The sequence below is a fragment of the Ictalurus furcatus genome, chromosome 17 (genome assembly GCF_023375685.1).
Source record: "Ictalurus furcatus strain D&B chromosome 17, Billie_1.0, whole genome shotgun sequence".
Lineage (NCBI taxonomy): Eukaryota > Metazoa > Chordata > Actinopteri > Siluriformes > Ictaluridae > Ictalurus > Ictalurus furcatus.
Genome location: NC_071271.1, coordinates 22,853,178 through 22,865,631, shown reverse-complemented (window position 1 = coordinate 22,865,631; position 12,454 = coordinate 22,853,178). Strand labels below are relative to the sequence as shown.

Genomic DNA, 12,454 nt, shown 5'->3' with positions numbered 1-12,454 from the left:
GTCTGCTCTTTTTATCTTTCATCAGTGAAAGATAGGACGTGGGCCATCTGATTCTCAGATGAATTGTTTATCTAAGTATCGTTGTTGGAGGTGCACTGTCCATGTAACACTGCATGGTCAATCGATAATGTGACCTTTTTCAGAAACCTAGAGTTTGATCACAAGGTCAATACAGAGTCATCTGGGTACTCACTGCATTTGGCAATGTCCTTATCCAGAGCAACTTCCATTTATCTCATTTATACAACTGAGCAGTTTAGGGTTAAGGGCCTTGCTCAAGAACCCAGCAGTGGCAGATTGACATTGCTAGGATTTGAACTAACAACCTTCCTATCAATAGTCCAACATCTTAATCACTGAGATACCACTACATGATGAGCTTATAACTAATGCATGCATTTCTCCCCATCTTTTTATGGAAGTGATCACTAGTTATAAGCAGTTTTTAGTGACAAACATTTCAGTTCAGCATCTTAAGGGAGTCAAGTAGAAATCCCACACTTGGTTTTTGGGGACTTGTTGCAGATGGAGGTGCTTTGCTCCTTTCAGAAAGGTTGTAATATGGCCCCCAGAGAGATACCACCCATGGTCACACTGGCCATCACACAAACCTTTGTGCAGATGCGGACTTGCCACTATCTAGCAGGTAGTGTTTTGAGAACAAGATGCAGTTGATGAGGTACACACCATTGAGTTACATTTGCGTTATATAGGGGATGCCCTGATCTAGAGAGACAGAAGCACAGAAGTACTTTGCAGGCTCTATCAAAAACAGCTTTTGTGCTAGTTTTTGATGATGCACCTTGGTTCCAACACAGAGAAAACTCTTGATGCATGTTTTTCTTTTTCACTGAGGAATGGTGAGTCTAGTCAAGCCATGCTAGCAGCTTAAAAGGAATGTGGTGCAGAGCAGGGTGTGGTATGTACCTACAGATAAGTGAGACTGAAAACAAGTCTAACAGTTGCCTTCTAGATCAGTTGCAGAGGTTGGATGGCACACAGGTGCACACCTGCCAGGAGCGAGTTGCTGTAGTCCAGTTGTGACAAGGGACTGAACAAGCACCTGAGTGGCCTCTATGGATTGAAATTGAAGTCTGTGTAGAGGCATCCACCCACACATTTGCTGGGTGGATTCTATATCTGAGAGGTGGGGGGAACCCTGCATTCCCAGAGGGGGTGCGAAGAACTTCGATCAGCATAGTGATGTCGGCAGTGAGATGCACAAGCTGATAGCGAGTGTTCAGATCCAAATCCAGCCCCTCCAGTAAAGGAGATAAGAAAAACTGACATTCACCTAAGACACATAGGAGAGAATGAACTGTATGTGACACTGACGATTTAGATTTACACTTTAGATGTAACATTTAGATTTATTTTTATTATTTACACTGACACCTAAAACTGCTATTTGACGTAATGGGAAAAATGGGGGAGTACAAGCAAAGAAACACACAGAGGCGGAAGTCCAACTAAGAGACACACACAAACACACACACACGGAGGCCTGGTGTATATGCAGAAAACAGAAATAAACTATTATAGGGTAATGTACATGCCAGCACTATAAAAAAGAAATACAGAACAAACATAAAACTTACTCATAATGTAGAGATGGTGTGTTTGAAGGTGTGGAGAATCCTTTCTCAACGAAAATCCAGTCAGGAGTGACACAGACTAAGGTCAGGGTTTTTTTTAAGAGTGAAACAAGACAAAATATAAGGCTATTGGAGCCGAGCTGCACCTGCGAGATAAGGGGCTCTGGGAACGCGAGGGCCGCGAGATAAGGGACTCTGGGAAAAGCGAACACCGTGGGGTCAAGGTCACTCAAAAATGCTGATTAACGTACGTAATGGTGTCTGGGTCAGCCTGACCCTAAGAAAACTGTATAAATAGGAGAGCTTCAGATCTGGTTTTTTAGATCACCCTTGGGACGTCTCAACTGTGTGGATCTCATGGAACAAATAAACTTGGACCCTTGCTTCTTCTCACTCACTGGCTCTCGCTGTCTTACTTTCTACCTTCATCTGGTTAATATATGTGAGTATCTGTTTCTATGTTAAATCTTAAAGTTCTTTGGGTAATGGGCAAAAATTGATGCAACACAGTTCTTTACAGATCCAGTCATTTGGGTGGCACCCTGTTCCTTTCAGGGTAGCGCCTCTGTATCTGTGAAGTACCATGAGGGTTCTTTTCAAGGGAAACTGTTTCTGTTGGAGGTGTCATACATTTGTTAGTGTCACGATCAGAATCAAGTGATAAGTCTGGTGGACACACTGTGTCTGGTTTATTGAATGCAGACTGTTCAGGGGTGTTCTTTGGCTGAGCATCCAGTATTTGATCAACGTGACATCTCCACGTATGCTCTCCACCGTCCACTACGTACATCAGTGGTCCAGCTCTCGTGGCTATCCACCCATGTGTCCACTTGTTCTCTTGACAATCATGCGCTAAAACTTGCTGTCCAACATCAAAACTCCTTGCTGCTTTACTTGTCAACTTGCTGAACTGTTTATTCTGCACTTCCCATGCAAGTTAGGTTTTAGAAGGTCAAAGCGAGATCTCAGTTGTCTGTTCATGAACAGCAGTGCAGGCATCTGGTTTGTTGTTGCATGCACAGAGTTTCGGTATACAAAAAGGAAGTTGTCCACCTTATGTTGCAGAGGAATGTCCTCTTTCTCCATAGCTATAATGGACTTTTTGAATGTTTGGACAAACCATTCAGCTAACCCATTTGTAGCCAGGTGGTGTGGTGCTGACTTGAAGTGTTTAATGCCATTTCTCTTCATGAAAAGTCTGAATTCGTCTGAAGTATACTGTGGTCCGTTGTCACTCACAATTTGCTCAGGTAGGCCGTTTCTGGAGAAGATACTCTTCAAAACAGAAATAGTCTTTTCTGAGGTGGTAGATTTCATTGGTATGACCTCGGGCCACTTTGAATGAGCGTCCACAGCAATCAGAAACATGGAATTCATGAATGGCATGGCAAAGTCAATATGCACCCTTTGCCATGGTGCAGACGGCCACTCCCACGGATGTAAGGGTGCCTAAGAAGGTACATTTGACATCTAAGAAGGTACTATGACATCCTGAACAGGATTTTGTGAGATCCTTGATCTGTCTATCTATTCCCGGCCACCACATGTAGCTACGAGTGAGACTTTTCATCTTGACCGTACCCAGGTGACCCTCATGTAGGTTCTCCAACACTCTAGTACGGAGCTTAGCAGGAACTATAACACGAGAGCCACACATCAGAGTCCCTTGGCAGACAGACAGTTGCTCACGTCTTATTGAAAACTCTGGGAACATAACATTTCCATGAGCTGGCCAACCCTGTATGTTGACATCATACACTTTTGACAGTGTCGGGTCATTCCGTGTTTCTTTTCGTATCTCTGCGTTTGTTACCGGCAGCTGGTCCACCAGTGCTGTATGGAACACTTCCTCTGGATCCTGAGTGGAAGACTTTTCTTCCTCAGTTGTAGACAGTGGAAGGCATGACAAAGCATCAGCGTTACTGTGCATCTTGGTACCTTTAAACTCTATGTTGTAAGAATGGGCTCCCAAGAAAAGTGCCCAACGTTGTAACCGTGTGGCTGACATCACCGGAGTTCCCTTCCTGGGGTTGAAGATGGACACAAGGGGCTGGTGATCTGTCACTAAGATGAACTTTTGGCTATAAAGGTAGTGATGGAACTTCTTTATGGCCCCATACTAGACTAAGGGCCTCTCGATCGATCTGTGCATAATTGTGTTATGCACTCGTCAGTGATCTTGAAGCAAACGCACCAATGCCATATGGAGACGCATCACATGCCAGTCTGATGGGTCGTGATGGGTCATAGTGGGTAAGGAGTTCATCTGAGGTTATCAGTCTTTTTGTCTCTTTGAATGCTTTCTCGCATTTTTCTGACCACTCCCATTTTGTTGCTGTCTGTAACAGTGCATTAAGTGGGTGCAGCACTGTAGCAAGATTTGGGAGAAAATTGTGATAATAGTTTACAAGGCCCAAATATGATCTAAGTTGTGACATGTTTTCTGGTCTAGGTGCCTGCAGCACAGCTTCAACTTTCTCCCGTGATTTGTGTAAGCCATGTTTGTCAATGACATGTCCACAATATGAGATTTCACTCTTGAAAAACTCACACTTCTCTTTCATTGCCTGTAGACCATACTCGTTTAGCCTGGTAAGCACTTTGCTGAGGTTTTGGAGATGTTCTTCATCATTCTTGCCTGTCACAATTATGTCATCAACATAACACTGTGTCCCTGGTATATCTTGAGGAACCTGATCCATTGCTCTTTGCCAAATGGCTGGAGCCGATGCCACACCGAACACAAGACGATTGTACTGGTACAGTCCCTTATGAGTGTTGATGGTTAAGTACTTCCTGCTTGACTCCTCAACTTCCATTTGGAGATATGCCTGTGACAAGTCAACCTTGGAAAACTTGTCCCCTCCTGCCAGAGATGAGAAACTATCTTCAATTCGTGGCAGGGGTCCCTGTTCAATTGTACAGGGTTAATGCTCACTTTGAAGTCCCAAGCTTTGAAGTTCAGCATCTACTTTACGACATAGTGCATAGGGCACTGGACATGCTTTATGAAATCTTGCCGTCGCTGTTTCATTTAATTCAATTTTCGACTTCATGCCTTTAAGTTTACAAATGCCCTTTTCAAACACTTTTGCATTAGCATTCAGGAGCTGTGACAATCTTTGTTTAGAGCTACAGTTTGTGCTGCTAAGAGCTGTTGATGATATGTGAGGGCTTTGATGGTATGCCAGTCAAGCTGGATTTCTCTCAACCACTCCTGTCCAAAAAGAGCTGGCCCTTCACTTTTCAACACATAAAGCTCCAGCTGCTGTGTTTTACCACCATATGTAACATCTACCTTCAGTTTGCGTTTAGGAGAAACGTTTTCACCTATCTAAGTCTTTAACATGACTGAGGTCTTTTCTAACATAGCTTGTAAAACAGTCTGTTGTAGACAGCCTCAGAAATGACAGAGAAAGCTTAGCCTGTATCCAGCTCCATTTTCAGTTTTACACCAGACACGTTTGTTGTTATCCATATTATTTTCCTGTCTGTTTCAGTCATGCTATGCAGTTCTAGGCATGACAGATCATCTTCATCATAGCCTGTGCTCTCTGATATGTTTTCACATTCAGACACTTTGTGCACTTGTTTCGTTTTGTATTTGAAACCTTTGTCTTTACCTGGTTTTCCTTCTTGGCCGTGCTTTTTGTCTGTTTTGCACATTCTTTCTATGTGGCCTTGTCTATGACACTTTCTACAGACTTTTTCCTTGAACCAACAATCATTTGCATCATGAGAGGATTTACCACATCTATAACATTTCTGCCTTTTTGCACCACTTAGGGACATTTTGTGCATTTCATTTTCTACACTCTTCTTTTGTAGCTCCGATGCATCCTTGGCTGCTGTTTCCATTGAAATGTCAATGGCCAGTGCTTTTTCTAAGTCTTTTTCTGACAATAGCCTCTTCTGTGTGCTCGAACAATGCATGCCACATACCAGCCTGTCCTTTAATGCATCAGAAAGTCCCTCTTTGAAGTCACAATGCTGTGAAAGTTTGCGTAGTTCTGCTATGTATTCAGAAATGCTCTCCGCCCTAGACTGGTTTCTTTTGTGAAATCTGAATCTTTCCACAATCACTAGTGGTTTGGGATTCAAGTGACCTTGTAAGATGTCAACAATTTGTTTGAATGTCTTGTTTGCTGGCTTTGCAGGGGTTACTAGGTTGCGTAAAAGATTGTATGTTTTAGTCCCCATAAGACTAAGGAGTACAGAAACTTTCTTCTCTGCACCCACATCGTTCGCTTCACAATACAGTTCAACCCTTTCAATATGTGCCTCCTAGTCTTCATTAGCGCTGTCAAACTCATCTATTTCCCCGACGAAGGCCATTATGTTATTTCCACTTTAGCTTTTTAGCATCTATTACTGCGTGCCATGCACAGTTAACGTTACTCACGCAACCCTTTCGCTAGCAGTGACTGCCTGCGTGATTCACTATTCCTCTCCTCTTTTCCTCTGGAGACCATCTGGCATCTCATAACCGTGTATCCAGCGATATTCAGGTTCGGAATTTACTCGTCACCAATTTGTTGTGTCTTCGTGTTAGACTGCAACTTAAGAAAAATAAAGGAGACACTCAGAGATAAAGTTAACTCATGTATTAACCATAGCAAGAGCAAACAACATATCAATGCGCATGACTAATTACCAATAAGAAATCAATACTAAGGGTAGTGAGTCCACTTAAAGAAATAGATCCACCTATACACTACAACAGGAGTGTACAACAGAACAGGAGTCTTCTGTTGTTGTAGCCCATTTACCTCAAGGTCTGATGTGTTGTGCATTTTGAGATGCTTTTCTCCTCACCACGGTTATAAAGAGTGCTTATTTGAGCTACTATATACTTCCTGTCAGCTTACATTTACATTTATGTCATTTGGCAGACACCCTTATCCAGAGCGACTTACATTTGTCTCATTTGTAAAACTGACTAGTTGAGGGTTAAAAGCCTTACTCAAGTGCCTACCAGTGGCAACTTGACAGTGCTGGGATTTGAACTCAAGACCTTCCGATCAGTAGTCAGCTCAGACCAGTCTGGTCATTTTGCTCTGATCTCTCTCATCAACAAGGTGTTTCAGCCTGCAGACCCTCCGCCCACAAGATGTTTTTTTGTGTTGGTCATTCTGCTCTGATGTCTCTGCTGCAATGATGTGCTGTTGCAACATGATTGGCTGATTAGATAACTGCATAAATAATTAGGTTTACAGGTATTCCTATTAAAGTGGATTGTGAATTTATATGTTATTATATGTTATGATATGACAGCTTGCTGTCAGTAGTCCTAGCATCCTCAGCAGGTATGAATGCATTGCCAATGCAATATCCACCACATATGGTGGCTAGCATTCTCAATGCGTCTCTTAATGCTGCAATATTGTCATCAGGATTCATTGACTTACTATAGGCACTACCAAATAAGCAAAGTTTTAGGCTGTAAATTGCCCCACAACCAGAGTAAACCCTTCGTGGCCATGCTTAATCTGGTCCTTTAGTAGTGAGGGGTGCTGCTTAGGGCCAGCCCAATGAAGTGAGTGGAGGTGCACGAGGGCATGAATCTTTCCGTCTATGGCTCATACAAGGTTGAGGGCACCTTCGGAACCTGGGGACCTAAAGGCATAGTGTGGCAAGGATTTCTTTCTTTTTTTTTAATTCTGAAATTTCCACACTCCTGTCTTTTGGCAGCATTTCTGGCACACAGGGCATATTTCATACATTTGATTTTCACACTTACATTTTCACACTTACAGCATGGCAGACTGTGCTGACCACACTTTTCCTGAAGGCATGACTCTTTATATATAGGGCTCATGCAAAGTTGGAATCTTTATATGGGTTGCAATATAGTGATCTAAAGGCACAATGTGGCTGGTATGTTTGGAACTGATGGTTTTGTTGATTCTGAAACTGTCACTGTCCTTTCCAGGGCCTTTTTGAAGCAGTGTCCAAGGAGCAACTATGGCACACAGAGCATATATTTCAAGCCTGGCAAGGCAGGTTTTGCTAACCATGCTTTGGATTGTGCATAAAACCGACAGGAGGAGATCCTACCCATTTCCTTGAGCAGGTTCTCTCATGAACCAGAGCCCTTGGAGCAGACAAGTATCAATGGCCTAGCTCAGAGGCCAGTGGGAGATTGATACTAATCAGTAGCCCAGATCCCTATCCACTGAGCCACCACTGCCCAAATATAAATGCATTACTGTATACCTGTCTGCATATTCCTTGAATCTCTTTACTTCTAATTATGTGATTTATGGATAGGACATAGAAACACACAAAGAGACCTGCAGCAAAATGCAACAGTTTTCATCAGATTTTCAACATAAACAATATGAGACATCCCCTTCAATGTTATGACAGAGAAGCTGGAAACCATTGCTATTGTTATTTCACTAAATAATATAATTCTGTTGTTTCTTTAATTTGCAAAAGCCGAAAAGAACTTTATACCAGTGCCATTTTGAACTCTTTAGCAACTAAAATTGTATATCTATTTTTTTTATCATTCTATATTATTATTATTATTATTATTATTATTATTATTATTACAATGATTATTTTGTTTCCAGAAGTTGTGTTTCTCCTTGGTTGCTGAGAGTCCCCCAGTATCCCACAATGCCTTCGCTCCTTCTCTGACCTCACGGCGATTTCCGTTGCCTGCTAAAGTTGGTGTGTGTGTGAGTTCTGTGTGTGTTTGTTTTATGGTGGCACCGATGACCGCTTCGAAGCCCATCGAACCAGTGGCCGGGTCCGGTCTGCCCCGGTGGCAGCTGGTGCTGCTGGTCGGGACTCCCATCGTGCTGGGCGTCAGAGCCGTGTACCTGTGGAGCCGGGGCCAGAGCCGGAGCAGTGGCAAGGATCAGCCGAGTGAGCGCAATGAGGAGAGGAAACTCCCGAAGGCAGCGAGCAGGACAACATGAGTCCTCTAGATAAGGCGCAGGCTGCTAAGAACAGGGGTAACAAGTATTTCAAGGCTGGCAAGTCCTAGCAGGCAATCCAGTGCAACACTGAGGCCATCAGCATTAGCCCCAAAGAACAGAAGAGTGACCTGTCCACGTTCTACCAGAACAGAGCTGCAGCATACGAGCAGCAGGCGAAATGGACCGAAGTGGTGGAGGACTGTTCTCAGGCTGTCGAGATGAACCCGCACTACATCAAAGCTCTCTTTAGGCATGCCAGAGCCCTCGAAAGACTACACAACAAAAAGGAGTGTCTGGAAGATGTGACAGCTGTATGTATACGCGAGGTCTTCCAGAACCAGCAAAGCATGCTACTGGCAGACAAAGTGCTGAAACAGCTGGGAAAAGAGAAAGCCAAGGATAAATACAAGAACCGGGAGCCTCTAATGCCATCACCACAGTTTATCAAGTCCTACTTCAGCTCCTTCACCAATGACATCATATCGCAAACCCTTCAGAAGGGGGAGAAGAAATTTGAGGACAAGGATAAGGAGGGCGAGGCTGCTGAGGTCACAAAGAGCTTTGGCTATCTGAAGGCCAAGCAGTACATGGAAGAGGAGAACTATGATAAGATCATCAGTGAGTGCACTAAGGAAATCGAATCTAAGGGCAGACACACTGCCGAAGCTCTGCTGCTAAGAGCCACTTTCTACCTGCTCATCGGCAACGCCACAGCTGCCCAGCCCGACCTGGACCGAGTCATCAACATGCAGGACGCCAATGTCAAGTTGCGAGCAAATGCTCTGATAAAACGTGGCAGCATGTACATGCAGCAGCAGCAGCAGCCACAGCTCTCCACCCAAGACTTCAACATGGCAGCCGAAATAGATCATCGGAACGCAAACGTCTATCACCATAAGGGACAGCTGAAGATCCTGCTGGACCAGGTCGAGGAGGCAGTGACAGATTTTGATGAGTGTATCCTGCTCAGGCCTGACTCTGCCCTGGCACAGGCACAGAAGTGCTTTGCTCTGTATAGAAAGGCGTACACCAGAAACAGCCCATCTCAAGTGCAGACAGCCATGGACGGCTTCGAGGACATCATCAGAAGGTTTCCAAAATGTGCAGAAGGCTATGCTCTTTATGCACAGGTACTGACTGACCAGCAGCTGTTTGGGAAGGCAGATGAGATGTATGACAAATGTATTGAACTGGAGCCTGATAATGCCACAACCTATGTCCATAAAGGGCTGCTGCAGCTCCAGTGGAAGCAGGATCTGGACATGGGCTTGGATCTGATTAGCAAAGCCACTGAGATTGACAACAAATGTGACTTTGCCTATGAAACAATGGGAACCATTGAAGTCCAGAGGGGCAACCTGAACAAGGCCATAGATATGTTCAACAAGGCCATTAACCTTGCCAAGTCTGAGATGGAGATGGCCCATCTGTACTCACTCTGCGATGCTTCCTATGCACAGCCCGAGGTGGCCAGGAAGTATGGGCTCAAGTTAACCCCCCCACCACCAAATCCCACTATTGCTGAGCCTGAATACACATCTCATATCCATGAACATTTGAGTTATTTCATTTTTGTGTAAGGTTTTAATCCATCATCACAAGAGAGAAGGGCAGAGTCTGCTCTGGAGTCATGCGATCATGTTTACCCCATTGTGATCAGGGTGATAGAAAGGTGAGGGAATCTGAGCCGAGGCAGAAAAAAGACTGGGAGAAAGAGAAATCGGTTCTCAGTGGCCTGGCACTTGTGGTGAAAACTAATACAACCCTTCATAAAGCATGCACACACTGCATATAGTGTCACATATTATGCGCCCTTTTGAAATCCCTAAATAATTTGAAGCCTCGTAATATCAAGCTATGTTAAAACTAGTGTTAGTAATTTTAAACAAATTCCCCTAAAAAGTTTAATGCTTTGGGGTTTTTTTTATTTTTTATTGAGTCACTAACATATTTTCCATAGATAACTGCGTGCATACTGTTGGAGAAGTGATTCGTTTTCTGATATTTTTGCTTGTTGGGGTGATGAATTGTTCCAGTGTGCTTGACAGTTTGGCCATTGTCACATTATAGAACTCAATATACATCATTGTTTTATGGGAAGTGCTGGATGCATTGTTTCAGTTAATTTGTCTGAGCCATATGTGTCACCACTGTTATTGAAACATTGCGTTTATATGTCACGGCGAAGAATTTCGGCCATTCAGCAATTTACTTTTCCCCCCCCCCCTTCATATACATCCTGATTTCTTTTTCTTTTTTAAATGTAGGGGCTTGCCTTTTGTCTTTTCATATTATGTACAGCATGAGTGTAATTTCTCTATAAGTAAATATTAAGAAGGCTTTCTTGTAGTAATAATGCTGTCCAGTTAGTTGGTTTATTGAAATTAATGTCAGAAAAGCTCATCTTGTTTCAGTAGATGTGACATATACGTTGTTTCATGTAAGAAAACAGGGGAAAAACCCCAACCAAACTGCTATATTTACACTAAACCAGTACAACCAATTGAAGAGTCAATAACCTAAACTGTGCACTAAAAAAAATATATATATATTGCAAAAGCCATTGAGTGCCCTCTTGTGATGTGAGATGCAGTACGGAGGAATGTGGGTAGCTGATTTTCCCAACATAAGAGGCAATGTTAATTCATTTATCCCAAAATTGTGTGTACATGCATATGTGAGAAATGTATGGTACCTTTTATATATTTAATATTATAAGTTGAGTGCATAGTAATTTTGTTCTAAAATATCAAAAGTATTTTTGAGAATTTGATGTGTACATATTTGTTCATACTGAGTTTGAGATGCAGGCTAGGTAACAAACCCTTTAGCCTTTGTTTATTTAGCACTGAGTGTTAGTAGAAATTCTTATGCAAATCCAACTTATACTGTATTACTTATACTGAGCTGTAATTGAACACCCATGCATTATTTGGATTTAACAGATAATGTGTCCCAGAAGAATACAAATACAGATACAAAAAATGAGCATGTTAGTATTTATAATAGAATATCCTTTTTTTTTTTTTTTCCTAAAAATCTTCCTAAAAATCTTTAAACTAGGTGTGTGCATTTGGATCCCATTGGACAAAACAAAACAGGTTGCATGAAAGCGAGGGTTTTATTTTGCTGTACTTTAAAGGACAGCTTGTGAAAGCTCATGGGGAGGGTTGGCAGGTTTCGCTAAAATCTCCAACTCAAATACCACACAAAAAGACTTTAACTAGTCCAACAGTTCACAGTAATGCACATTTCTGATATGTAGTAAATGGGCATGTGCAATACATGGACATTATATGCAAAAACCTGCTCATGAAAATTTTAAAAAGGGCAAGGTCTTTAAAATTATGCTGATGAGTTGGGTTTAGCCTGACTGCCTTATTGATCCCTAAATAAAACCACATTTCTACTGTGTGTCTGTACAAATAAAAGAAATATACATTCACATATTGAACCCTACCATATAGTTCACACAGACCATTCACAGGGCTGCATATTTCTGTTGGTTTTCCACAAAAATAACAATTTAATTTATTTTTTTAAAATATTGTAAAAAAAAATAATAATTGTGCATTCATTGTGCATATTTTTCGTCGTTCTTAAATTATCATTTTCCATCATTATTAAAAGAAAATATTCTGAGAAAATCATACGGGCATTATAATGAAATGCTGGATCCCATTTTGACTTGAAGCAGCACTGTAAGTGTCCCAGCTAATTATTAGATATTAGTGCCCCAAAACTTATTATTGTTACTATAGTATAAATACAATATTAATTATTGATTATATTTTATTTCAGAAATCATGGACATAAAGTAACATGCTGCCTGCAGTTTGAATAAAATATTGCTTCACTAAAATTGTTTTCTCTGTGTCCTGATCGGCATCCAATAGCAAACATCTCTTTATCACTTGGGATTAACAAGTA

The 12,454-nt window shown here is 42.1% G+C and overlaps 1 pseudogene; it reads left to right on the top strand.

Moving 5' to 3' along the window:
* The first annotated feature begins 8,306 nt into the window (after window positions 1-8,306).
* Window positions 8,307-10,979, top strand: LOC128621401 (mitochondrial import receptor subunit TOM70-like; annotated as a pseudogene).
* Window positions 10,980-12,454: the final 1,475 nt, after the last annotated feature.